Genomic DNA, 26420 nt, shown 5'->3' on the forward strand with positions numbered 1-26420 from the left:
ATACGCATGTAAATGTGATATTTCATTTTTTATACATTTGCAAACATTTCATAAACCCCAGTCTCTACGTCAACAGTGAAGACGCAACTCTGGGATCAAGGCAAAGTTGCAAAGAAAAAGCCATATCTCAGACTAGCCAATAAAAATATAAGATTAAGATGGGCAAAAGAACAGACACTGTACAGAGGAACTCTGCCTAGAAGGCCAGCATCCCGGAGTCGCCTCTTCACTGTTGACGTTGAGACTGGTGTTTTGAGGTACTATTTAATGAAGCTGCCAGTTGAGGACTTTGCGCTGTTCTATGAAGGGAGTAGCACACAGCGTTGTACGAGATCTTCAGTTTTGTGACAATTTCTCACATGGAATAGCCTTCATTTCTCAGAGCAATAGACTTATGAGTTTCAGAAGAAAGGTTTTTGTTTCTGGCCATTTTGAGCCTGTAATCGAATCCAAAAATGCAGATGCTCCAGATACTCTAAAGAAGGCCAGTTTTATCGCTTCTTTAATCAGAACAACAGTTTTCAGCTGTGCTAACACAATTGCAATTTTATTTCTTCTAATAATCAATTAGCCTTTTAAAATGATAAACTTGGATTAGCTAACACAATGTGCCATTGGAACACAGGAATGATGGTTGCTGGTAAATCAGCTGTTTCCCGCTACAATATTAATTTACAACATTAACTGTCTACACCGTATTTCTGATCAATTTTATGTTATTTAATGCACAACATTTTTATTTTCTTTCAAAAACAGGGACATTTCGAAGTGACCCCAAACTTTTGAATGGTAGTACACTCCAGACTCCGACAGACTACGACAGTCTCCAGACTCACTTAATTTTAATTTTACATGTGTGTATTGTTATGAATTGTTAAATATTACTGCACTGTTGGAGCTAGGAACATAAGCATTTCACTACACCCGCAATAAATCTGATAAATATGTGTATGCGACCAATACAATTTGATTTGATTCCGACATTTCACACATACAAACAAGAATAAGTGTTAGAAAATAAATCATTTCGGAAAAAGTTTGTAATTTACTCTAAATGCAAACAATGCTTGCTCAACTATGAAGAAAACTGACAAAAGTTTACTTTCAAACTTTAAGTCCCTTATTTTAGGCACTTTGAGCGGTTCTGGGCCTTTCCGGACACCATTTTTGTGCACAAAAGCGCTCTGTGAATGGCGGAACATCAATTGCTGTGCACTCTGTCATGACCTGCCCTCCTGGATGGAGATCAAAGGCGCGGGCTAATCAAAGGTTTCAAGACCCCCCTCCCCTCTCCTGGGGGAGTTGGCCAGTTTTATGACATTTGTAAATAACTTGCAGGAACTTTCTCTCCCACTGCAGAAAAGTATGTAAAAAATCCCTTTGTTACAACAGAGAGAGATTTTGCAGTACTGTAACATTAAAAGGTTGGACATTGAAATAATATTTCTAACATAAATAATGTGGGAAATGGTTGGTGAGACTTAAACAATAATCATATCAAATCAGTTGTTGTTTTGTGATATCGTTAAGGATGGTAAAACTCAATAACTGTATCTCTGAAAGTGTACGCATTCAAGGGTTCAGGTTTATATCTAAATGTTGTAAAATGTATATGATTAAATATAAAACTATTTGTGAGAATATGAAATGTGATTTTAGCCTTCTAAATTAGATAATGGTTTTCCATATAGACGTTTGCCAAGTCAGTAACCACGCCCACATGAGCACAGACATTGTGGGAATGGGATGGAACCGCCATCCAAGGCGAGTGAATTAAAGGATTTGCTGAATCATTTACATATTAGACCAGAGAATGTGATCTCTAGAGAACAGCGTGACTGACAGCATGAGCTGAATGGTACAAAATGGTTAGAAACGTTGAAACTTTCAACAGAAAAGAACAAAATCTCTATCAATCAAAACATGCCGGTTTGCTGCCGGTGTGGACATGGTCTTAGCTGTACCCTGAATAATCAACCATTTAGACCAGTATACGGACAGTAAGCTGGACGTCACAAATGGTTTAAAGCTAAAGACTCATATATGTGCAACGTGAGCTGAATACGTTATGAAATGGTTTAAAGACTAAAATACCAGAAAATGGTAATACCCTCTGAAACTCTTTATCGGAGAAGACTACACAGGAACATTCAGTCTACAGCTGTTTATGCACTGTTAGCCTAGGAAACTTGACCGAAAATGAGAGACAAAAAACAATTTCCTCTCACCACTATAGGTATCTCCAGGGTATCTATTCTAAACAAACAGTGCGAAGGACAAGGACCGCTGAATGCCACGTGGTAAACCTCTGGAAGATCTGTTCTAAACAGACACTCCGAGACCAAGAAGCTACTTCTACAAAGGACATGGTGATCTCTGGTGGACAACCAGGGACTTATACAACCAGAGACCTTCTGTCGACTGACTCCACAGACTGATCGGGAGTTTTCAACAGAGCGAGACTACAAAGTCATACAAACGTAAATATGTACCTTGCATTTTAAAATCCGAATTAGCGGTTGTTGGGGTGCTAAATATCCAAATTTACAATGAGCGTATTATTCAACTGTGTGTACGATAGTTGAATCCCTTTGTTGTCCTCCTCCCACTCTTTCTCCCCCCACCCTTTCATTGTGTAACACACCGTCATACCGGGTTAATCCACTAGGGACTTTTCATTGCATTATGTAGTAATCAATGTATAATCTATCCTGTGTGTGTGTGTGTTTATGTAATTCTGTGTGATTATTTAGTAACTTAGTAAATAAACAATTAAGCCAATTTGTGTAAAATGATTCCTCATGGAGACTAGGGTTTGTGCAGATTTATAGGATATTACGATGTTCAGAATGAGACTGACGGAAATAGGAGCAAATCATTGATGGATAACAGATAGTACATTGAGATATTCTGATATTTTTTTGTTAATTTGGGAAACATTAGGGTCGTTAAATAAACTTTTCCCGTGGTGCCCCAGATTACTGCTTAATTAGTTGTTAGTTGATTAATTTAATTGCGTAATAATTGAACGTGGCATGTAATCTGTTGATGAATAGTCGTCATCGCATTAATGGTAGTGTCAAGGTGTGTCTAAAGGCGAAGTCAGGTGCAGGAGAGCAGAGTATGAAAAATAAAGCGCACTTTATTAAAGTTCCTAAATGGTAGCACAACAAAACAAACGCACTCAAAAACACGGAACAATAAAGTAAAGCGTTAAAGAACATCGTATGACATGAAAACAATTACACACAAAACATAATGGGAAACAGAGGGTTAAATACAATTAGATTTATTGGGAAAATGAAGGTGTGTATGAAAACCAGACAAGACAAATGGATATATGAAAAACGGAGTGGCGATGGCTAGAAAGCCGGTGACGTCGATCGCTGAACGCCGCCCGAACAAGGAGAGGAGCCGACTTCGGTGGAAGTCGAGACAGGTAGCAACGTCACGAAAAGTCCATGAAAGCTCTGGTTGTCCCGCTTTACATGTTGGTCTCCGCTCTCGTCTGAGATGCAGTATATATAAATATTTGCATAGGTAGCGACACTTTTCTGGCCTATCCAGACAAAAGGAAACTCTACCGAAGTTCTATCAACATATTGCCTGTAGTACTCGATATCCTTTGGCTGTGAACCTGCATCTCCTCTTACAATATGGCATATGAAATGGGAGAGCCTATCGATTGCAGCAAAAGCAGTATCATCTTGCTGTGATGTCTTCGGGTGGATTTAGAGTTTTCGCATGTAACGTCGGGTGAGTGATGAGTGAGTCAAATGCAGAGAGCGAAGTGAACGGAAAAACGTCTATTTAGGCTGAAATATAAGTCCCAGTGCAGCCAGAAACATGATTTCCTAAGTTTTATATACACTACACTATGAAGTTGGAATAATACTGTGAAAATGCAGCCATTTCTATCTCCATATCGTACAATTTCTGGGTAACAATTACTGCAAGTACCTTAGTGTGATTGTCTTCAAATAAAATGGTCAAAAATGTTTTTTTTTAAATATTCGCAAAAAGCAATTTCTCAAGCAATAACTTTTCTAGGACTGCCTGGGAGTGGTCTGTGGGGAGAGGAAAACTGAAAACTAGCTGTTATTGGCAGAGGTTTGGAAGTCTCTTTCTTATTGGACTACTAACTAATTTACCACCTGGTGATGTCACCAGGCAGACGAAAGCGCCTTCCCACCAAAATAGGCTAAAATATCAGGCAGTCTTTTCAAACAGCTCTTACTCTAAAAGGGCACTATCATAATTTCCTCATAGTGGGTCGGCAGGTAGCCTAGCGGTTAAGCACATTGGGCTAGTAACTGAAAAGTTCGCACTTCGAAACCCTGAGCCGGCTAGGCGAATTTTTTTTGATGTGCCTTTGAGCAAGGCACATAACCCATAATTGCTGCTGTAAATCGTTCTGAATAAGGGTGTCTGCTAAATGACTAAAATGTAATCATTTGTAAATATACTGCACTGGGCCTTTAATGCCTTTATCAGGACAGGATTTAGATTTCCTAGACAGTAGGTCTATAGTCATTCAATTCACAACATAATCTTAGACCTCATGAATTTGTAACTGAGTCAATGTGCAATACTAAGCAAATAAAATCACATGGGACAGAATCAATCTGCTGAGTCAAACTGAATCACTTGGGACAGACTAAATCTGCTGAGTCAAACTGAATCACTTGGGACAGAATCAATTACCACATCAATAGGTCCTAGGGGTCATTAATACATCAGCTGGGCTTACTGAATTATTAATGTCATATGAACCACAGGAGTTGTCATTGGTTTGAGAAGGAAGTGTTATTTTAGCACCTTGATTAATGTGGATATCATCAGTAGCGGGGCGTGGGTAAAATCACTGGGGAAGCCAAGCTCCCCCTAAAAATTATGTGGCTGTCCATGGTTCTGATTTGTGTGTGCGTGTGTGTGTTTGCGTGCGTTCGTGTAAGTAGAAAAACATGTTGACTCAACCTACATTTAGAGAAATGCTAACCCCCTCTCTTTCATGTTGACGAAACGGTCTATGGCTAAAACGCTTGCTGGCTAGCCTAACTTCCATTCATGAGCAACGTTAGCTAGTCAACATTAGCCCGCTACATCTAGCTACATATTGCTAGCTACATACTGAACTTCTATGCTCTCAGGCCAGGGGCACAACAATGTATGTATAATGGTTGGATCAGAATTTCCGATATAATCATTGGCCATTACAGAGAATTAAGTAAAACCACAAGTCCAAATACCTATCTTCATCCATGGCTAATTTAGGAAAGGGCCAATTTTAGCTAGCTAGCCACCAGAGGACAACAACACGAGATGAGAAGTTTTTCTGTCAATGACGTCTGCTCTTAATGGGATTTGATAGGAGGGAAGCCAAATCGAAGCTGGCTTCCCTTGACACTCTTTTGGGGTGTGACAGGACCATTCACTCAGTTTAGCTATTGGCAAATTTTTGTTAACTTTTTTTGTCAAGGGAGGCCAGATGCAACTCCTCACTGGCTTCCCTTGTCTTTAATACTACGGGCAGCAACAATGTCATTCTCGTTTGGACCAGGCAGCATCAGATAGATGGCCTACACGTAGAGAGAGAGAGACGGGTGCTGTTTATAAAAATAAAATAAAATATTGGTCAATGTTTTGGGGAAGCCTGGATTTCCTTGACATCCATGAATACACGCCACTAGATATCATAGTAGTTTCAGCTACAACACTTCACTGCAGTTAGCAGAGACAAGTTTAAACTTTGACTGCACAGAAAACGTTGCACTATATTTCCTCTGAGTTGGTCTGCCATTTAACTCAACGACTCATTGAATCCCTTGACAATTCAGCCTGCCTAAGCCCGTATCTCCGTGGGACTCTCACAAAGGGGCCACCTTTTTCGATTCTGACAGCATCTTGATACCAACTGCCATGAACCACTGCACATCATTGTACCTCAACCTACCTCTTTTCACCCTGGTAATGTGTGTAAATGCTGCTGACAGCTCCTCTGCTGACATGAATACTGAGTGTGTCTGAAACGCTAACCAGGTTGAAGAGACAGAGGGAGAGAGAGAGAGACAGAGAGAGGTAGGGAGACAAAGAGAGAGAGAGGGACTGTGATGCTATCGAGGACAGAAAGAGAGAGAAAGAAAGAAGAGTGCCTGAACAGCTATCAGGGGAAAGAGGGAGGTGTATGTGATATGCCTATCGGGGCCAGGAGAAAGATAAAAAGAGAGAGATGTATGTTGGAGGGAACTCTTGAAGAAAAGACACACGTCAAGCCTGCCATAACCACATTTTGTTCCTACAGTCAGGCCCATGCATGTCTTTCCGTCTCACATCGTGGTGGAAAACAAAGTGGTGATAGTATCACACTGAATGGTGAGAGCATAGAATGTAAATGCATAGGCAGGAATGTTTAGCATTTAAAATAATGTATTTGTTTAAAAATGCATTTGTAGTTTTCGGACTATCATCATCATCACAGAGCGTTTGAATTAACCTCGACATGAAAAACCCCAGTGCTTTTGATTCAGATGGAGAACTACACTTAGCCACTGATAAAAGTGTCAACAAAGGTCTATTTTGGAATCACATACAGTGTCTATATGTATTCACCCCCTTGAACTTTTCTCACATTTTATTGCAATGATAAATGTGGTGAATATTTAGGCACTAGTTTAAGCGCTGTACCCAAAGTTATGATTTAGTTTTCATTCTATATTAGGGTCATTCCACATGACTTTTGGACATGCAAACTTTTAAGAAATTACAAAAATATCTCTTCTTTCAACGTTCAATTGCATGGAGGATATCTTTATCAGGCATCAAAATCCTATGAACTAGGAGCATTTTATCTACACGTGTACTACACTGTTTGTCAACCTTGTTACAAACACTTATGGATGTAAGTGCCTAACTATTATTTAAAACCATGTTTGAGATAAATCCAACCTTTTCTCATTGTTCAAGTATCCCTTGTACAAATAAACTCACATACAGTATAAAATCAAACTGATAAAGTTACCATTGGGCTTCTAACAGGTTTGAACATAACAGGGTTGAGGTTTTAGGTGACTATCGGCCGTTACTCCTCTTGTGGTGAAGAGCATGGGACCCCATGGTTTTTGTGAAATTATGAATTATACTGTACGTACACTATGTTCCACACATAACGAAAGTCAAATCAAATTCAAGTTTTCCTTTCTCACCATGCTGTTCAGAGGATCCAAGCGATGTCACCTGCTGTGAATCATTTAACTTGGTGGAATGGTCCATTATATTAAAGGGGTGGTTTAAGGTTGACCTTAAAATGAGGGACAGACGTAAATGCATCACTAACCACAGTAATATAAATAATCATCTTCACAAATGACTTTGTCAAAGCAGCAAAATAACTATGCCTTTACAATGGTGGTGGAACTTGTAGAATCTTTGGATTAAGTTGGTTGAAATCTTCCTTGAATTGACACAGGGTATGACGAAGGGACATGCTGCCTTCTTTGTACTTTAGCACACCTTTATTCATATAATAAAATCAGATTTATTGAATTCTCCATGTGGTCTATATTAAAGTGCACTTAATTTAATGTAACAGGATTTCAAAAATTAAATATTGGTGCTTAATTTCTGCTTAAAATATAAAAAGTTAACCATTACATGAAACGACCCATTAAATAATCTTGCCTGAGACCTAAGATGTGCCTTAGCTCCTGTGTGCTTTAGCGCAGTGGGCTAACACCTGTGGCACACAGACCAAAGCCAAATCTGACTGTCAGGCCAAGTAAAATATGTGTGTCCACAAAAATTAACCACAACAACACGCAACTAAATCAAATTCTAGGTTGCAACTTTCACTCCAATCACAGTTTTCTCTGCCGAGGCGTCCTATTTTTGCTGAGAGAACCTTCCTAAAGACCCGCTGTGGAACGTTCCGGCCTGCCGGGTGAATCTCCAGAGTTCTAAGCATTCTAAGTTGGCCAATGCAGTGAGCCATGTACAATTATACAATTTCCAGTACATACAAAAATATTAATAACATGCAGCGCCTCCTATGAGCCCTGCCTAGCCACTCCACTCCATATGGGCCTAGAAGCCTTGGTGTCTCTATGTTAAATATGTCTCCCATGGTCTTCCATGAGGAGAAAGGTAATGGTAGAGTGTTTGAGCCATCAAAGTGCTGCTTTGAATCCTGACGCTTGGGGACTCTGTCATGTGCCTCTCTCACAACTCCCCTGGTGGGCGTCGAACAAAGACTCCCTTGTTGAACAGATAGAAGTTCAAAGTAATCATTCGCTTCAAATGCCACATTTGAGCAGTGATGTTGACAATTTAAACGGAGCAACAGGGAGCGGCACAAAGACAAACAGAGCCAGGGCTGTGTTCATTACTGTACCCTGATGAGACTGGAGATGGGCTTTGTTGTTCAGCACCATCACTGTGCATGAGCTCTGAGCATGGCGGTGGGACTCCAACTACAGTTGCCACAGGTGGCTATTATAGGACAGAATTTTGGAAGCAACGGAATGGAAACAATACATGGTGCCCTGTTCTGGATTTGTTCATGGGTGCTGTAATGCAAAATCCTGCCTGTATGTTGGAATACAATAACCGCCAATAACTTCATGTGTTTATTATCATAAATAGTCTGTGTGTGTGTGTGTCCCGAAACTGAATTGTCGGTTCAGTCATGCAATAAATACAATTTTTGGGGTTACTGTAATATAGACTAGTGTGTGCAACTTTCTCAAGTTACAATTATTTTGTCTGCACCTTGTTTAATTTTCTTTTCAGCTCCGACACCATTACCATTGAACTTAAAAGGATTGACAAACAACGTTGATTCAACCTGTGTGTGCCTAGTGGGAAGTGTATAAAAAGGAAACAAATGGATCTCCCCAAAACCTTAAGATATATCTTCTATGTCTGTGCCTTACAGCCTCATATCTCCACTAAAATCCAATACAGCCTCCACTGGGACTCTCCAGGAAGAAGCCATCATATCTATGAGCCTTTAAATTAGGTTAAATGGACATGGAAGCACTCTCCACTGAGCCATCCCCAGTATAGTGCAACTGCAGCTCCATCCATCTCGTATGGTCATTATGAGTGGGGCTGGTTGGACACGTTGGATATGAAAGGATCCATTATGGTTCACTGGTGAAGAGGAGTGAGTGGACCTGGAGGGTGTCTGATCAACAGTAGACAGATGGGGAGTTAAAGTCTGCAGGGTCCTTTGTGTCCCCCCGGTGTAGGCATCCATATTGGATTGATAATTCTAAGGTACATTCAGAAAAAAATATATATTCAGAATAACAGATGCTGTATTAATATCAACCTCAAATAGGAGAATATGTCACAGGCTTTCACAAACACATAGATGCACTCACACACACACACACAGATGGTGACTTTACATTACATAATAACCACACACACTTCTGCTGAAGAGGCCTTGTTGAGATAAAACAAAGCAAATGTTCACTTGAAAAATAAGAACAAGTCTTCCCTGCGTTTCACACTGTGAATAGCCCCACGGGGTACCTCTTTAATCTCTAGATTGGTTTAATCACTTGGATATTTGTGTTGAATTCAAGACACATTTCCAGCTCTTCCATAATAAATCTGACAATTTCATCAACTTATCTGAGCTTCCCTCAATTTTTTACATTTCTCACGAATAACATAGTCCATTTCTGCTATGGCTGTTGCATAACTTAAATCGAGTGGCTTCTTAATGTGTGATATGAGGCCTAATCCCTGACATGTTGAAATGTAAATTCCACAACTTGAAGTGGATTGAAGATGTTAGGGTGATATTGAATTGTAAAATAATGAGAGTCAGTGCTAAACATTCAAGTTCTCTATATCCCCTAAAGAGATGCATACTATAGATTACATGGAGAGGGGATAAACTATTAAACTGAAGTTAGTTAGCTGAAACGTGTTTTAGAAAAACAGTTAAGCTAACTAGCTTTAACTTGCATCACATTTAGTATTTAATCAATTATCTGTCAACTATATTTTGCTGCTCTTAGAACAGTTTGAGTCAAATGGGTCTGCTGCTCTAAGAGCAGAACTGTCAGTACTGGCCTCAACACAGTCAGTACTTTATTTTATTTATTTATTTTGATTCCCTTTTAATGACGTAAAGTGTGTACCCGAGACCAATGTGAAATGCACTTAAAATGAACTTTTCTAAACTGTAAAACATACATTATTGAGTTGGGATGTCTTTTTGCTCTGAGGCACGTAACGAGCTGGGTCAGATCTGGATGGAGTCAGGAGTGAGTGAGAATGCTGTGTCTGGACACATCCAGCTCATCATACCCGGCTTGCACGCATGTCACAACATGCACTTTTTCTATTTAATCTAAATCAGGTTTTCCCCCAGGGTTTTATTATTATTATTATTATTTGTATTTACATTTTCAAACAGTCCATTTAGATTTTCCAACAGGGCTATACATTTGGGTGAGTTTTTTTCCCCCTAGCCTGAGTAGCCTCATTCCACTGCAAATTTTTTTTGTGAAATAGCGAAATAACAACAATGTCAAATACAGGTAGCCTAGTCAAATAATTAACATCCAATCACATTAACAGTTTCTCTCTCGCTGGAATTCCACTAAAGGTCCGTATGTAACCAAATGTAGCTCATTCCGTTTGCTCAAAAATTGATAAATGGTCAAAATTCTTAGGGCTGCAATCCCGTTAACGGGATGATATGACAACAGCCAGTGAAAGTACAGGGCGCCCAATTCAAAACAACAGAAATCTCATAATTACAATTCCTCAAACATACATGTATCTTATACCGTTTTAAATGTAATCTTGTTGTTAATCCCACCACAGTGTCCGATTTCAAACATGCTTTACAGCGAAAGCACCACAAACGATTATGTTCGGTCACCACCAAGTCACAGAAAAACTCCAGCCAAAGAGAGGAGTCACAAAAAGCACAATTAGAGATAAAATTAATCACTAACCTTTGATGGTCTTCATCAGATGACACTCATAGGACTTCATGTTACACAATACATGTATGTTTTGTTTGATAAAGTTCATATTTATATTAAAACATCAGAGTTTACATTGGCGCGTTACGTTCACTAGTTCCAAAAACATCCAGTGATTTTGCAAAGCCACATTGATTCAACAGAAATACTCATCATAAATGTAGATGATAATATACACAAGGAATTATAGATATACCTCTCCTTAATGCAAACGCTGTGTCAGATTTAAAAAAAACTTTACGGAAAAAGCAAACCATGCAATAATCTGAGATGGCACTCAGAAAAATAATCAAATTAGCCGCCATGTTGGAGTCAACAGAAACCAGAAATCACATTATAAATATTCCCTTACCTTTGATGATCTTCATCAGAATGCACTCCCAGGAATCGCAGTTCCACAATAAATGCTTGATTTGTTCGATAATGTCCGTTATTTATGTCCAAGTAGCTAGTTTTGTTAGCATTAGCTACACATATCCAAACGCTTGTGCATTACTTCGGACAAAAACTTCAAAAAGTTATGTTACAGGTCAAAGAAACATTTCAAACTAAGTATACAATCAATCATTAGGATGTTTTTATCATAAATCTTCAATGAAGTTCCAACCAGAGAATTCCTTTGTGTCTAGAGGAGCAGGGCGATATCATGTGGAATGTGTGTGACCAGAAAATGGCTCTCTGCCAGTAACCTGACTCATTCAGCTCTTATTCAGTCCCACAACAGTCCCACAAGCCTCATTCAAGTTTCTAAAGACGGTTGACATCTAGTGGAAGCCCTAGGAAGGGAAACTTAATTCATATCCCAATGTGAATTCAATAGGGCCTGGGTTGAAAATATAACAACCTCAGATTTCTCACTTCCTGTTTGGATTTCTTTTCAGGTTTTTGCCTACCATATGAGTTCTGTTATACTCACAGACATCATTCAAACAGTTTTAGAAACTTCAGAGTGCTTTCTATCCAATACTAATAATAATATGCATATATTAGCAACTGAGACTGAGGAGCAGGCCGTTTACTCTGGGCACCTTTCATCCAAGCTACTCAATACTGTCCCTGCAGCCATAAGAAGTTAATTGGACACCCTATAAACGTTACAATCATATACCAGGAGCTGTGCCAGGCACGCCACACCTGTTGACTCATCCAGCTGTAATGAATAGAATTGACTGGCTTGTATGCGAAGCAATAATTGTTTCAAAACATCTCCTCACTGTTGCGTCGTGTTGTCTGTATAGCTTTTTTGGGCCTTTTTCCCCAACCATTGTCCAAGCCATATGCGCGGCAGCAGGAAGAATTAAGTCCTCCACAATAGTATGGGGCTTGCTTGTCTTAGTCACTTGGTAGCTCACCATATAAGACGCTACTAACCCCTTCTTATTAATGGTATCTGTTGCTTTTATACCTGTCTTAATACTCGAAAGTTGTCTTAATTCTCGCTCAAAAAACTCCCGTGGCTTATTTTTCAAATTGGCATCGAGGAGTGAGATAGTACTTTTACACATATAACACACTGTGGCTGAGGAAAGGCACTACTCCCAATGTAAGTGAACCCCAAAACTAATGTAGTTCTCATCATATTTGCGTCTCTTCGATGGTCCAAATCCCTGTCTGTCGTTCGGTGCTTTCCCGGGTAAGGGGGCAGTAGCTCTTCGGCTGCATCAGATTCACAACTGTCAGTGTCCATGCTAGCTGGGCTAACAACAAATGTAGAATTACTGATGCTAGCATTGGATGTGCTCGTGGAAGCGGAACAACTTGTGTCGTCGACAGGTGAAGGTGTAGTACTGCTGGTAGTAGAAGTACTACCAGTAGAGCTGGTATGTGTCTATGGATGCGGGCCTTACTTTTTTTAAGGAAGACAGGACAGCTTTGTGACAATAAATGGCCTTTGGTGGTCAAGATGTGTTGAAACTATATCTGTACTGATGACGCAAAAGCCATGACAGGGAGACATAGTGGAGTGGTAATGCATGTGCAAGCAGTTGCTCCCGATGCTACTTGGGTATACTGCCACATCCACCGAGATAATCGGTGGATGTGGCAAGGGAATGCCAAGGGAATGCCTGACAGCTTGAAATACATTTTAGACACTACAGTGAAAATGGTTAACTTTGTTAAAGCAAGGCCCCTGAACTCTCGTGTATTTACTGCATTATGCAATGATATGGGCAGAGACAATGTAATGCTTTTACAACACACAGAAGTGCGCTGGTTATCAAGGGGCAAAGTACTGACACATTTTTTAAAATTGAAAGACAAGATTAATGTTTTCTTTACTAACCATAATTTTCACTTATCTGACCGCTTACATGATGATGAGTTTCTCACACATCTGGCCTATCTGGGTGATGTTTTTTTGGCTGAATGATCTGAATGACCTGAATATAGGATTACAGGGACTCTGTAACTATATTCAATGTGCGGGACAAAATTCAGGCTATGATTAAGAAGTTGGAGCTCTCCTCTGTCTGCATTATCAAGGACAACACACTGGTCCTTCCATCATTGTATTATTTTTTGTGTGCAAATTAATTCAAGCATACGGACAATCTCAAACGTGATTGCGCACCTGGGTGCGCAATTACGCATGTACTTTCCCGAAACGGATGACACAAACAATTGGATTTGTTATCCCTTTCATGCCCTGCCTCCAGTCCACTTACCGATATCTGAACAAGAGAGTCTTATCAAAATTGCAACAAGCGGTTCTGTGAAAATTTAATTTAAATCAGAAGCTACTGACAGATTTCTGGATTGGGTTGCGCTCAGAGTATCCTGCCTTGGCAAATCAAGCTGTAAAGACACTGATGGCCGTTGCAACCACGCACCTATAGTATGTGAGAGTGGATTCTCGGTCCTCACTAGCATGAAAACTAAATACAGGCGCAGACTGTGTGAAGAAAATGATTTAAGACTGAGATTCTCTCCTATACAACCCAAAATGTATCATATAGTATGTGTGTGGCAGGCTTACAAAGATGGCAAAAAAAACTATATTTGAGAGTGCGCTGACCCTGGTGCTAGAGGGGGTACGCAGCTAGGGGATGAATATTTGAAGGGGTACGGGACTCTAAAAAGTTTGGGAACCACTGATCTAAATAAATGTCTGAACTCGTAACCCAAGTTCTGGTGGCCTGTGTGGTTAGTGCCGCAGACCCTAGCACACATGTATGGCCTAGTCTACACCAGTTCGAATCAGACTCACTGCCCTTCTCTGGCAATCTGTCCTACCTTTCATGTCTCATTTTCCCTCTACTTTACCCTCATCTCAATAAAGTAAATAAAACCCCACAAATATACACTCAGTGGCCAGGTTATTAGGTACACAAATCTAGTACTTGGTTGCCTCCAGAAAAAAACAGAATTCATCTGGGCATGGAATCTACAAGGTGTGTCATTCAAAGGTTACTCAATTCGTTTCAATTGGTTTCCCCCATTCTCGGGGAAAAGCCCAGGAGGCCGGATGTTTCTGAGATACTGGAACCGGAATGCATGACACCGACGATAATACCTCGCTCAAAGTTGCTCAGGTCACTCGTTTAGCCCACGTTCAATCAAAAAGTAACTGAGTGCCTCGATGCCTGTCTGCCTTCTTTATATAGCAAGCAATGGCCACGTGACTCAGTCTCTAAGTGAGAACCATTTTCATGATGGGGGGGTGTACCTAATAATCTGGACAAATGAGTGTCTGTGTGTATATATATATATATATATATATATATATATATATACACTGCTCAAAAAAATAAAGGGAACACTTAAACAACACAATGTAACTCCAAGTCAATCACACTTCTGTGAAATCAAAACTGTCCACTTAGGAAGCAACACTGATTGACAGTAAATTTCACATGCTGTTGTGCAAATGGAATAGCCAATAGCCAACAAATGGAATAGGCAATTAGCAAGACACCCCCAATAAAGGAGTGGTTCTGCAGGTGGGGACCACAGACCACTTCTCAGTTCCTATGCTTCATGGCTGATGTTTTGGTCACTTTTGAATGCTGGCGGTGCTTTCACTCTAGTGGTAGCATGAGACGAAGTCTACAACCCACACAAGTGGCTCAGGTAGTGCAGCTCATCCAGGATGCCACATCAATGCGAGCTGTGGCAAGAAGGTTTGCTGTGTCTGTCAGCATAGTGTCCAGAGCATGGAGGCACTACCAGGAGACAGGCTAGTACATCAGGAGACGTGGAGGAGGCCGTAGGAGGGCAACAACCCAGCAGCAGGACTGCTACCTCCGCCTTTGTGCAAGGAGGAGCACTGCAGGACGTTTGGCATTTGCCAGAGAACACCAAGATCAGCAAATTCATCACTGGCGCCCTGTGCTCTTCACAGATGAAAGCAGGTTCACACTGAGCACGTGACAGACGTGACAGAGTCTGGAGTCACCGTGGAGAACGTTCTGCTGCCTGCAACATCCTCCAGCATGACCGGTTTGGCGGTGGGTCAGTCATGGTGTGGGGTGGCATTTCTTTGGGGGGCCGCACAGCCCTCCATGTGCTCGCCAGAGGTAGCCTGACTGCCATTAGGTACCGAGATGAGATCCTCAGACCCCTTGTGAGACCATATGCTGGTGCGGTTGGCCCTGGGTTCCTCCTAATGCAAGACAATGCTAAACCTCATGTGGCTGGAGTGTGTCAGCTGTTCCTGCAAGAGGAAGGCATTGATGCTATGGACTGGCCCGCCCGTTCCCCAGACCTGAATCCAATTGAGCACATCTGGGACATCATGTCTCGCTCCATCCACCAACGCCACGTTGCACCACAGACTGTCCAGGAGTTGGCGGATGCTTTAGTCCAGGTCTGGGAGGAGATCCCTCAAGAGACCATCCTCCACCTCATCAGGAGCATGCCCAGGCGTTGTAGGGAGGTCATACAGGCACGTGGAGGCCACACACACTACTGAGCCTCATTTTGACTTGTTTTAAGGACATTACATCAAAGTTGGATCAGCCTGTAGTGTGGTTTTCCACTTTAATTTTGAGTGTGACTCCAAATCCAGACCTCCATGGGTTGATAAATTTGATTTCCATTGATAATTTTTGTGTGATTTTGTTGTCAGCACATTCAACTATGTAAAGAAAAAGGTATTTAATAAGAATATTTCATTAATTCAGATCTAGGATGTGTTATTTTAGTGTTCCCTTTATTTTTTTGAGCAGTGTATATATACACACAGTGCGTTCAGACCCCTTGACATTTATTTTGTTACATAACAGCCTTATTCCAAAATGGATTAAATTCGTTGTTTCCTCATCAATATACTTACACAATACCCATAATGACAAAGCAAAAACAGTTTTTTTGATTCATAAAAAAAATGAAATAACACATTTACATAAGCATTCAGACATTTTACTCAGTACTTTGTTGAAGCACCTTTGGCAGCAAATACAGCCCTAAGCCCTGATGCAACTTGGCCTGATGCTACTTGGCACACCTGTATTTGTGGAGTTGGAGTTGGATGGGGAGCATCGCTGCACAGCTGTTTTCAGTTCTCTCCAGAGATGTTTGACTGGGTTCAAGTCCGGGCTCTGGCTGGGCCACTCAAGGACATTCAGAGACTTGTCCCGAAGCCACTCCTGCGTTGTCTTGACTGTGTGCTTAGGATCATTGTGCTGTTTGAAGGTGAACCTTCGCTCCAGTCTGAGGTCCTGGGCGCTCTGGAGCAGGCTTTCATTAAGGATCTCCCTTTACTTTGATCCGTTCATCTTTCCTTCGATCCTGACTAGTCTCCCAGTCCCTAAAAAACATTCGCACAGCATGATGCTGCCACCACCATGCTTCACCGTAAGGATGGTGCCAGGTTTTCTCCACACGTGACACATGGCTTTCAGGCCAAAGAGTTCAATCTTGGTTTCACCAGACCAGAGAAACTTTAGGTGCCTTTTGGCAAACTCCAAGTGGGCTGTCATGAGCCTTTTACTGAAGAGTGGCTTCTGTCTGGCCACTCCACCATAAAGGCCTGAGTGCTGTAGGTAGAGTCTTGGTGGTTCAAGAAAATTCAATTTAAGAACGATAGAGGCCACTGTGTTCTTCAATGCTGCAGAAATGTTTTGGTACTTTGGTACCCAGATTTGTGCCTCGACACAATCCTGTCTCGGAGTTCTCGGACAATTCCTTTGATCACATGCCTTGGTTTTTGCTCTGACATGCGCTGTCAACTGTGGGACTTTCTATAGACAGGTGTGTGCCTTTCCAAATCATGGCCAATCAATTGAACTCCAATCAAGTTGTAGAAACATCTCAAGGATGATCAATGGAAACAGGATGCACCTGAGCTAAATTTCGAGTCTCATAGCAAAGGGTTATCAAAGGGTTATACTTATCATCAAGGCAAAGGGTGGCTACTTTGAAAAATCTCAAATATAAAATATATTTTGATTTGTTTAATACTTTTTTCGTTACTGAATGATTCCATATGTGTTATTTCATAGTTTTGATGTCGTCACTATTATTCTACAAGGTAGACAATAGTACAAAGAAATAAAAACCCTGGAATGAGTAGGTGTGTCCAAAAGTTTGACTGGTACTGTCTATATGACAGGTTTAATTTATTTTATTGAGATAAGGGTTACGGAGAGGGAAAAGGAGACATGAAATAGAGTAGGAAAGGTTGCCAGAGAAGGCCGGTGGGTCGAATTCTAACTAATGCAAACTCTAGTAGACTAGGCCATACATGTGCCAGGGTCCGCGGCACTAACCACACAGGGCACCAAATCCTGTGTTATGAGTCTACAGACATTTATTTTGATTAAATAGAAAACAATTGCTTCTAGAGTAAGTGTGTGTATTGTGACATGCTGTGAAGCAGAGGGTCTCCCCCAGTATGATGAGTGGGATGTGCCCAGGCACAGCATTCCCACTCACACCTGACTCCATCCAGATCTGACCCAGCTCGTTACACGCCTAGGAGCAAAAAGACGACCCAACATCATCTGATCTTCTGCAAATGAATAATCTTTGTTTTACAGTCAGGAAAAAAGTAATATGTTAGTAATCAAGCCAGAGTTTATTTCAAGTTCATTTCACATAGATCACGAGTACACACTTTACATCACTAAAAGGGAATAAAATAATTCTGGAAAATGGAAAGATGAATATGGAGTACTGACTTGTAGTGTTTGAGAGATACGCAGCATGTTATTGTGCACATCTGGTTAAAATGGTATTCACGTGTTCAGTACTTGATATTGGAAATATGTATCTGATTATATGTGCATAGCCTAATAGGTAGGCCCTCATTGGTTGTCAGCCAGAGTATTCAAGTGTGTTACCTGTGAGCAGGTGCAGGTGGACTCAGCTTGGAACAGGCTATGGTGTATCCCCTGTCATGTTGGAAATAAACCGTCTTTGTGATATTAATGCTTTATACTGTTGAGTTTCTCTTTGCAAGAACTAAAAAGAGCCGCTTCCTTTAACCGGGGATGCAACAGATTGGCAATGAGGTACCAGAGTTTTTGTCTGAAAGGGAACAGAGCGAGCAAGAAAGTGCTCGCTCTGTCGAGACAGCCTGTGTAGAAAAGCTAGCACCGAAAATGGCGTTAGTCAAGGCAGAAGCTTTTCACTTCAAGGAAAGTGAGGAAAGTTTCAAAGTCATTTTGGAAAGGTTGGAACATTATTTTGAAGCTAATGGTCTCAAGTACGAGGATGATGTCAAAATACATTTTTTTCCCGACGATTGTTGGCAGAAAGACTGACAATTTGTGATTGGAATTATGTGCGCCAGAGAAACCATGTGTTAAAATGTTGACAGAGATAGTCGCACTGTTGAAAAGTCACTACGTAGCAAGGACGAATTTAAAGTTTCATGCAAGGAGTCAACTCGAGTGAGAGTCAATTAGCGAGTACTTGACTAGTTTAACTACCAGCCAAATGTAAATTCGGTTAGTTTCTTGAAGAGTAATTAAGTGATAATTTTGTGTGCAGGGTTAAAAGCGCAGAGCTAAGAGACAGTTTACTGAACGTAGCTCACACAAAATACTTAACATTAGCACTTGCTGTGGATATGGGACTTTCATTTGAAGTAACAAAGAAAAGTGCACAGCAGTTTTCACTGACATTTAAAACCTGTTTGGGATAGGGGGCAGCATTTTCACTTTTGGATGAAATGCGTGGCCAGAGTAAACTGCCTGCTACTCTGTCCCAGATGCTAATATATGCATATTATTAGTAGTATTGGATTGAAAACACTCTGAATGATGCCTGTGAGTATAACAGAACTCATATGGCAGGCGAAAACTTGGTTTGTAGTTTTTCAAAGCTTGGCCTACCGAAAACACAGTGTCTATGGGGTGAAGTTGCACTTCCTAAGGCTTCCACTAGATGTCAACCGTCTTTAGAAACTTGTTTCGGGCTGCTGCTATAAAGGAGGGGGGAATGGGAGCTGAATGAGTCAGGTGTCTGGCAGAGTGTCTCAGGATCGTGACGCGCGGTCCCGACAGAGTTAGCTCTCGTTCCAGTGCTTTCTACAGACATGGAATTCTCCGGTTGGAACATTATTGAAATTTATTGTTAAAAACATCCTAAAGATTGATTCCATACATTGTTTGACATGTTTCTACGACCTGTAACGGAACTTTGAGTTTTCGTCTGGATGTAGTGCTCGCGCCTCATGAAGATGGATTACTGGGCTGAACACACTAACAACAAGTGGCTATGTGGACATAAATTATGGACTTTATGGAACAAATCAGTAATTTATTGTCGAACTGGGATTCCTGGGAGTGCATTCAGATGAAGATCATCAAAGGTAAGTGAATATTTATAACGTTATTTCTAACTTCTGTTGACTCCAACATGGCGGATATTTCTTTGGCTGGATTGGGCTCTGAGCGCCGTACTCAGATTATGCTTTTTCCGTAAAGTTCTTTTGAAATCTGACACAGCGGTTGCATTAAGGAGAACTCTTGTATCTTTTATCAATGTTTATTATGAGTATTTCTGGGATTTGATGTGGCTATCTGCAAAATCACCAGATGTTTTGGAATCAAAACATTACTGAACATAACGCGCCAATGTAAACTCAGATTTTTTTATATAAATATGCACATTATCGAACAAAACATACATGTATTGTGTAGCATCATGTCCTATGAGTGTCATCTGATGAAGATCATCAAAGGTTAGTGATTCATTTTATCTATATTTCTGCTTTTTGTGACTCCTATCTTTGGCTGGAAAAATGGCTGTGTTTTTTAAAACTTGGCTCCGACCTAACATAACCATATGTTGTGCTTTCGCTGTAAAGCCTTTTTGAAATCGGAAATGATGGGTAGATTAACAAGAAGTTTATATTTAATTTGCTGTACTGGACTTGTTAATGTGTGAAAGTTACATATTTTGAAAAAATATTTAGGAATTTTGTGTGCTGCCTTTTCAGCGGAATGTTGTTGAGGGGTTCCGCTAGCCTGCCCTAGAAAGGTTAAAGCAAATGCAGTGGAGAAGAAAAGCTTTGCCACGAAAACGGAGGCAACGGGTTAACCATGTTGACATTGCGCGGGAAAAGGGCACAAGCCAGCTGAGTGCTGCTACAAGGATTTTGAGTGTCGGGAGTGCAAGAAGAAAAGGACATATTGCAGGGGCATGCCGCTCGCGTCAATTGGGGAAAAAAATACACGAAGCAAGCAAAATGGAACAAGCACCTGTACTGAGGGAGAAGCCTCCTTACTGCGACTGCAGGAAGACGAGAGGAGCAACGATGATCAGCACCAGGGCATCGCACACCAGTGAGAGAGAGGACAAGAACGTCATTGCAACGGAGACAAGCATTGCGTCGCACTCAAGCTCCAGAGTGATGAGCATTGCATCTCACATGAGAGCGAGACATCTGATAAAGGGACATCAGTGGTTTTCACCACTGACTATGAGTTGGGTAACGTAAAAGGAACTGAACTATTTGCATTCGATACAGGTAAGGACATTAATAAACCGTACTGTGTGTACTGTATGTAAGGGTAGATGATGTGAGACTCAAAATGGAAGTTGATGAATGTGCAGTAGTTTCTGTGATATCAGAGAGGTTGTACAACCGCAGGTTCAAAATGGCTAAATTGACCCCTGCAAACTATGTGTTAAAAATGTACAGTAAAGAGTCACGAGTTCTAAGAGGGAAAATCTGTGTCAAGGTCAAGTGTAACGGGAGCACTAAATATTTAGGCTTGCTGGTGGGCAAGGGGAATGGTCCTGCCCTGCTAAAATGTATCACAGCCAATATATATGTAACTAAGGGGGTTCTGCAAGACTCGCCCAGTACCATGTGCATTAAGAGAAGCTGTTGAAAAACAGCTACTCAAGTTGGAGTCAGAAGGGGTCCTTACTCAAGTTAACTACAGTTAATGGGCTGTTCCAATTGTGTTTATTCTGAAAACAGACAATACTGTAAGAAAATGTGGAGATTACAAGGTAACTATCAATCCGTGGCTGGAAGTAGATCACTACCCGTTACCAAAAATGCAGGACTTGTTCACAAAGCTGACAGGGGGTGAGAGGTTCACAAAGCTGGATTTGTCACAGGCATACCAGCAAGTACAGTTAGAGGAGAGGTCTAAGCACTATCTCACCATTAAGGGGTTGTTTAAGGTCAACAGGCTTCCTTATGGTGTTGCCTATGCTCCAGCTATTTAAAAAATAATAATGCATCAGATCCTAAATAAATAAAAACATTATTGGTCACATACACATATTTAGCAGATGTTATTGCGGGTGTAGCGAAATACTTGTGCACCTACGTAGCTCCATCAGTGCAGTAGTATTAAACAATTCACCACAACACACACAAATCTAAAGTAAAATAATGTAATTAAGAAATATATAAATATTAGGACGAGCAATGTCGGAGTGACATTGACTAAAATACAGTAGAATAGAATACAGTATAGCCTTAGGAAATTAGTAAAGAAGTAGAGTATGTAAACATTATTAAAGTGTCTAGTGTTCCATTATTAAAGTGGCCAGTGATTCCATGTCTATGTATATAGGGCAGCAGCCTCTAAGGTGCAGGGTTGAGTTACCAGGTGTTAGCCGGCTGGTGATGGCCATTTAACAGTCTGATGGCCTTGAGATAGAAGCTGTTTTTCAGTCTCTCGGTCCCAGCTTTGATGCACTTGTACTGACCTCGCCTTCTGTATGATAGAAGGGTGAACAGGCCGTGGCTCGGGTGGTTGATGTCTTTGATTATTCTTTTAGGCCTTCCTGTGACATAGGGTGCTATAGGTGTCCTGGAGGGCAGGCAGTGTGCCACTGGGGATGCGTTGGGCAGACCGCACCACCTCTGGAGAGTCCTGCAGTTGCGGGCGGTGCAGTTGCCGTACCAGGGGGTGATAAAGCCTGACAGGATGCTCTCAATTGTGCTTCTGTAATAGTTTGTGAGGGTCTCAGGGGCCAAGCCAAATATCTTCAGCCTCCTGAGGTTGCCTTCTTCACCACCCTGTACGTGTGGGTAGACCATTTCAGATTGTCAGTGACACTGAGGAATTTGAAGCTTTTCACCTACTCCACAGCGGTCCCATTGATGCTGATAAGGGTGTGTTCCATCTGCTGTTTCCTGATCAGCTCCTTTGTTTTGCTGACGTTGAAGGACATTTTATTTTCCTAGCACCACTCCGCCAGAGCCCTCACCTCCTCCCTTCAGGCTGTTTAATCATGGTTGGTAATCAAGCCTACTACTGTTGTGTGATCTGCAAACTTGATAATTGAGTTGGAGGCCTGCGTTGCCATGCAGTCATGGGTGAACAGAGAGTACAGGAGTGTGCTGAGCACACACCCTTATGGGACCCCTGTGTTGAGGATCAGCAAAGTGGAGGTGCTGTTTCCTACCTTCACCACCTGGGGGCGGCCCATCAGGAAGTTCAGGATCCAGTTGTACAGGGCGGGGATCAGACCCAGGGCCCCATGCTTAATGATGAGCTTGGAGGGTACTATGGTGTTGAAGGCTGTGCTATAGTCAATAAACAGCATTCTTACATAGGTATTCCTCTTGTTCAGATGGGATAGGGCAGTGTGCAGTGCGATGGCATTGTCTGTGGATCTATTGGGGCGGTATGCAAATTTAAGTAGGTCTAAAGTGTATGGAAAGGTAGGTGATATGATCCTTAACTAGCCTCTTAACTAGCCAATCAAAGCACTTGATGTTGACAGAAGTGAGTGCTACGGGGCGATAGTCATTGAGTTCAGTAACCTTTGCTTTCTTGGGTACAGGAACAGTGGTGGACATCTTGAAGCAAGTGAGGACAGCAGATTATGATAGGGAGAGATTGAATATGTCCGTAAACAATCCATCTGGGTTGGCAGCCTTGCGAGGGTTAATATTCTTAAATATCTTACTCACATTGGCCATCGAGAACGAGAGCCCACAGTCCTTGGGAGCGGGCCGCGTTGGTGGCACTGTATTATCATCAAAGCAGGCAAAGAAGGTGTTTTGCTTGTCCGGGAGCAAGACATCGGTAGGTTTTCCCTTTGTAATCCGTGACTATCTGTAGACCCTACCACATACGTCTTGTTTCTGAACCGTTGAATTGCGACTCCATTTTCAAATGAAATGATATCAAACTTTATTTGTCACATGCGCCGATTACTTCCTCGAAAACTGCTTACTTACAAGCTATTAACCAACAGCGCAGTTCAAGAAGGAGTTAAGAAAATATTTACCAAATAAATGAATGTAAAAAATAATAAAAAGTAACACAATAAAATAACAATAACGAGACTATGTACAAGGGGTACGGCTACCAAGTCAATGTGCATGGGTACAGGTTAGTCGAGGTAATTTGTACACGCAGGTAGAGGTGGTGTGACTATGCATAGATAATAAAGAAATGGGGGGGGTAAATGTAAATAGTCCGGTGGCCATTTGATTAGTTGTTCAGCAGTCTTATGGTTTGGGGGTAGAAGCTGTTAAGGAGCCTTTTGGTCCAAGACGTGCTGCTCCGGTACCGATTGCCGTGTGGTAGCAGAGAGAACAGTCTATGACTTGGGTGACTCGAGTCTTTGACCATTTTTGGGGCTTTCCTCTGACACCGCCTAGTATATACAGTGGGGCAAAAAGTATTTAGTCAGCCACCAATTGTGCAAGTTCTCCCACTTAAAAAGATGAGAGAGGCCTGTAATTTTCATCATAGGTACAAAAAAAAAATCAAGAAAATCACATTGTAGGATTTTTAATGAATTTATTTGCACATTATGGTGGAAAATAAGTATTTGGTCAATAACAAAAGTTTATCTCAATACTTTGTTATATACCCTTTGTTGGCAATGACAGAGGTCAAACGTTTTCTGTAAGTCTTCACAAGGTTTTCACACACTGTATTTTGGCCCATTCCTCCATGCAGATCTCCTCTAGAGCAGTGATGTTTTGGGGCTGTTGCTGGGCAACACGGACTTTCAACTCCCTCCAAAGATTTTCTATGGGGTTGAGATCTGGAGACTGGCTAGGCCACTCCAGGACCTTGAAATGCTTCTTACGAAGCCACTCCTTCGTTGCCCCGGCGGTGTGTTTGGGATCATTGTCATGCTGAAAGACCCAGCCACGTTTCATCTTCAATGCCCTTGCTGATGGAAGGAGGTTTCACTCAAAATCTCACGATACATGGCCCCATTCATTCTTTCCTTTACACGGATCAGTCGACCTGGTCCTTTTGCAGAAAAACAGCCCCAAAGCATGATGTTTCCACCCCCATGCTTCACAGTAGGTATGGTGTTCTTTGGATGCAACTCAGCATTCTTTGTCCTCCAAACACGACGAGTTGAGTTTTTACCAAAAAGTAATATTTTGGTTTCATCTGACCATATGACATTCAAATCAAATCAAATGTTTTTATATAGCCCTTCGTACATCAGCTGATATCTCAAAGTGCTGTACAGAAACCCAGCCTAAAACCCCAAACAGCAAGCAATGAAGGTGTAGAAGCACGGTGGCTAGGAAAAACTCCCTAGAAGGGCCAATACCTAGGAAGAAACCTAGAGAGGAACCAGGCTATGTGGGGTGGCCAGTCCTCTTCTGGCTGTGCCGGAACAGAACATGGCCAAGATGATCAAATGTTCATAAATGACTAGCATGGTCCAATAATAATAATGACAGGCAGAACAGTTGAAACTGGAGCAGCAGCACGGCCAGGTGCACTGGGGACAGCAAGGAGTCATCATGTCAGGTAGTCCTGAGGCATGGTCCTAGGGCTCAGGTCCTCCAAGAGAGAGAAAGAAAGAAAGAGAGAAAGAGAGAATTAGAGAGAGCATACTTAAATTCACACAGGACATTGGATAGGACAGGAGAAGTACTCCAGATATAACAAACTGACCCTAGCCCCCCGACACATAAACTACTGCAGCATAAATACTGGAGGCTGAGACAGGAGGGGTCAGGAGACACTGTGGCCCCATCCGATGACAACCCCGGACAGGGCCAAACAGGAAGGATATAACCCCACCCACTTTGCCAAAGCACAGCCCCCACACCACTAGAGGGATATCTTCAACCACCAACTTACCATCCTGAGACAAGGCCGAGTATAGCCCACAAAGATCTCCGCCACGGCACAACCCAAGGGGGGGCGCCAACCCAGACAGGAAGATCACATCAGTGAAAGACGGTATGAAAGAGCCCTAGTAAGCCAGTGACTCAGCCCCTGTAATAGGGTTAGAGGCAGAGAATCCCAGTGGAAAGAGGGGAACCAGCCAGGCAGAGACAGCAAGGGCGGTTCGTTGCTCCAGAGCCTTTCCATTCACCTTCACACTCCTGGGCCAGACTACACTCAATCATATGACCCACTGAAGAGATGAGTCTTCAGTAAAGACTTAAAGGTTGAGACCGAGTTTGCGTCTCTCACATTGGTAGGCAGACCATTCCATAAAAATGGAGCTCTATAGGAGAAAGCCCTGCCTCCAGCTGTTTCCTTAGAAATTCTGGGGACAATTAGGAGGCCTGTGTCTTGTGACCGTAGCGTACGTGTAGGTATGTATGGCAGGACCAAATCAGAGAGATAGGTAGGAGCAAGCCCATGTAATGCTTTGTAGGTTAGCAGTAAAACCTTGAAATCAGCCCTTGCCTTGACAGGAAGCCAGTGTAGGGAGGCTAGCACTGGAGTAATATGATCATATTTTTTGGTTCTAGTCAGGATTCTGGCAGCCGTATTTAGCACTAACTGAGGTTTATTTAGTACTTTATCAGGGTAGCCGGGAAGTAGAGCATTGCAGTAGTCTAACCTAGAAGTGACAAAAGCATGGATGAATTTTTCTGCATCATTTTTGGACAGAATGTTTCAGATTTTTGCAATGTTACGTAGATGGGAAAAAACCTGTCCTTGAAACAGTCTTGATATGTTCTTCAAAAGAAAGATCAGGGTCCAGAGTAACGCCGAGGTCCTTCACAGTTTTATTTGAGATGACTGTACAACCATTAAGATTGATTGTCAG

The sequence above is a fragment of the Oncorhynchus kisutch genome, linkage group LG12 (assembly GCF_002021735.2).
Source record: "Oncorhynchus kisutch isolate 150728-3 linkage group LG12, Okis_V2, whole genome shotgun sequence".
In the NCBI taxonomy this organism is placed as follows: domain Eukaryota; kingdom Metazoa; phylum Chordata; class Actinopteri; order Salmoniformes; family Salmonidae; genus Oncorhynchus; species Oncorhynchus kisutch.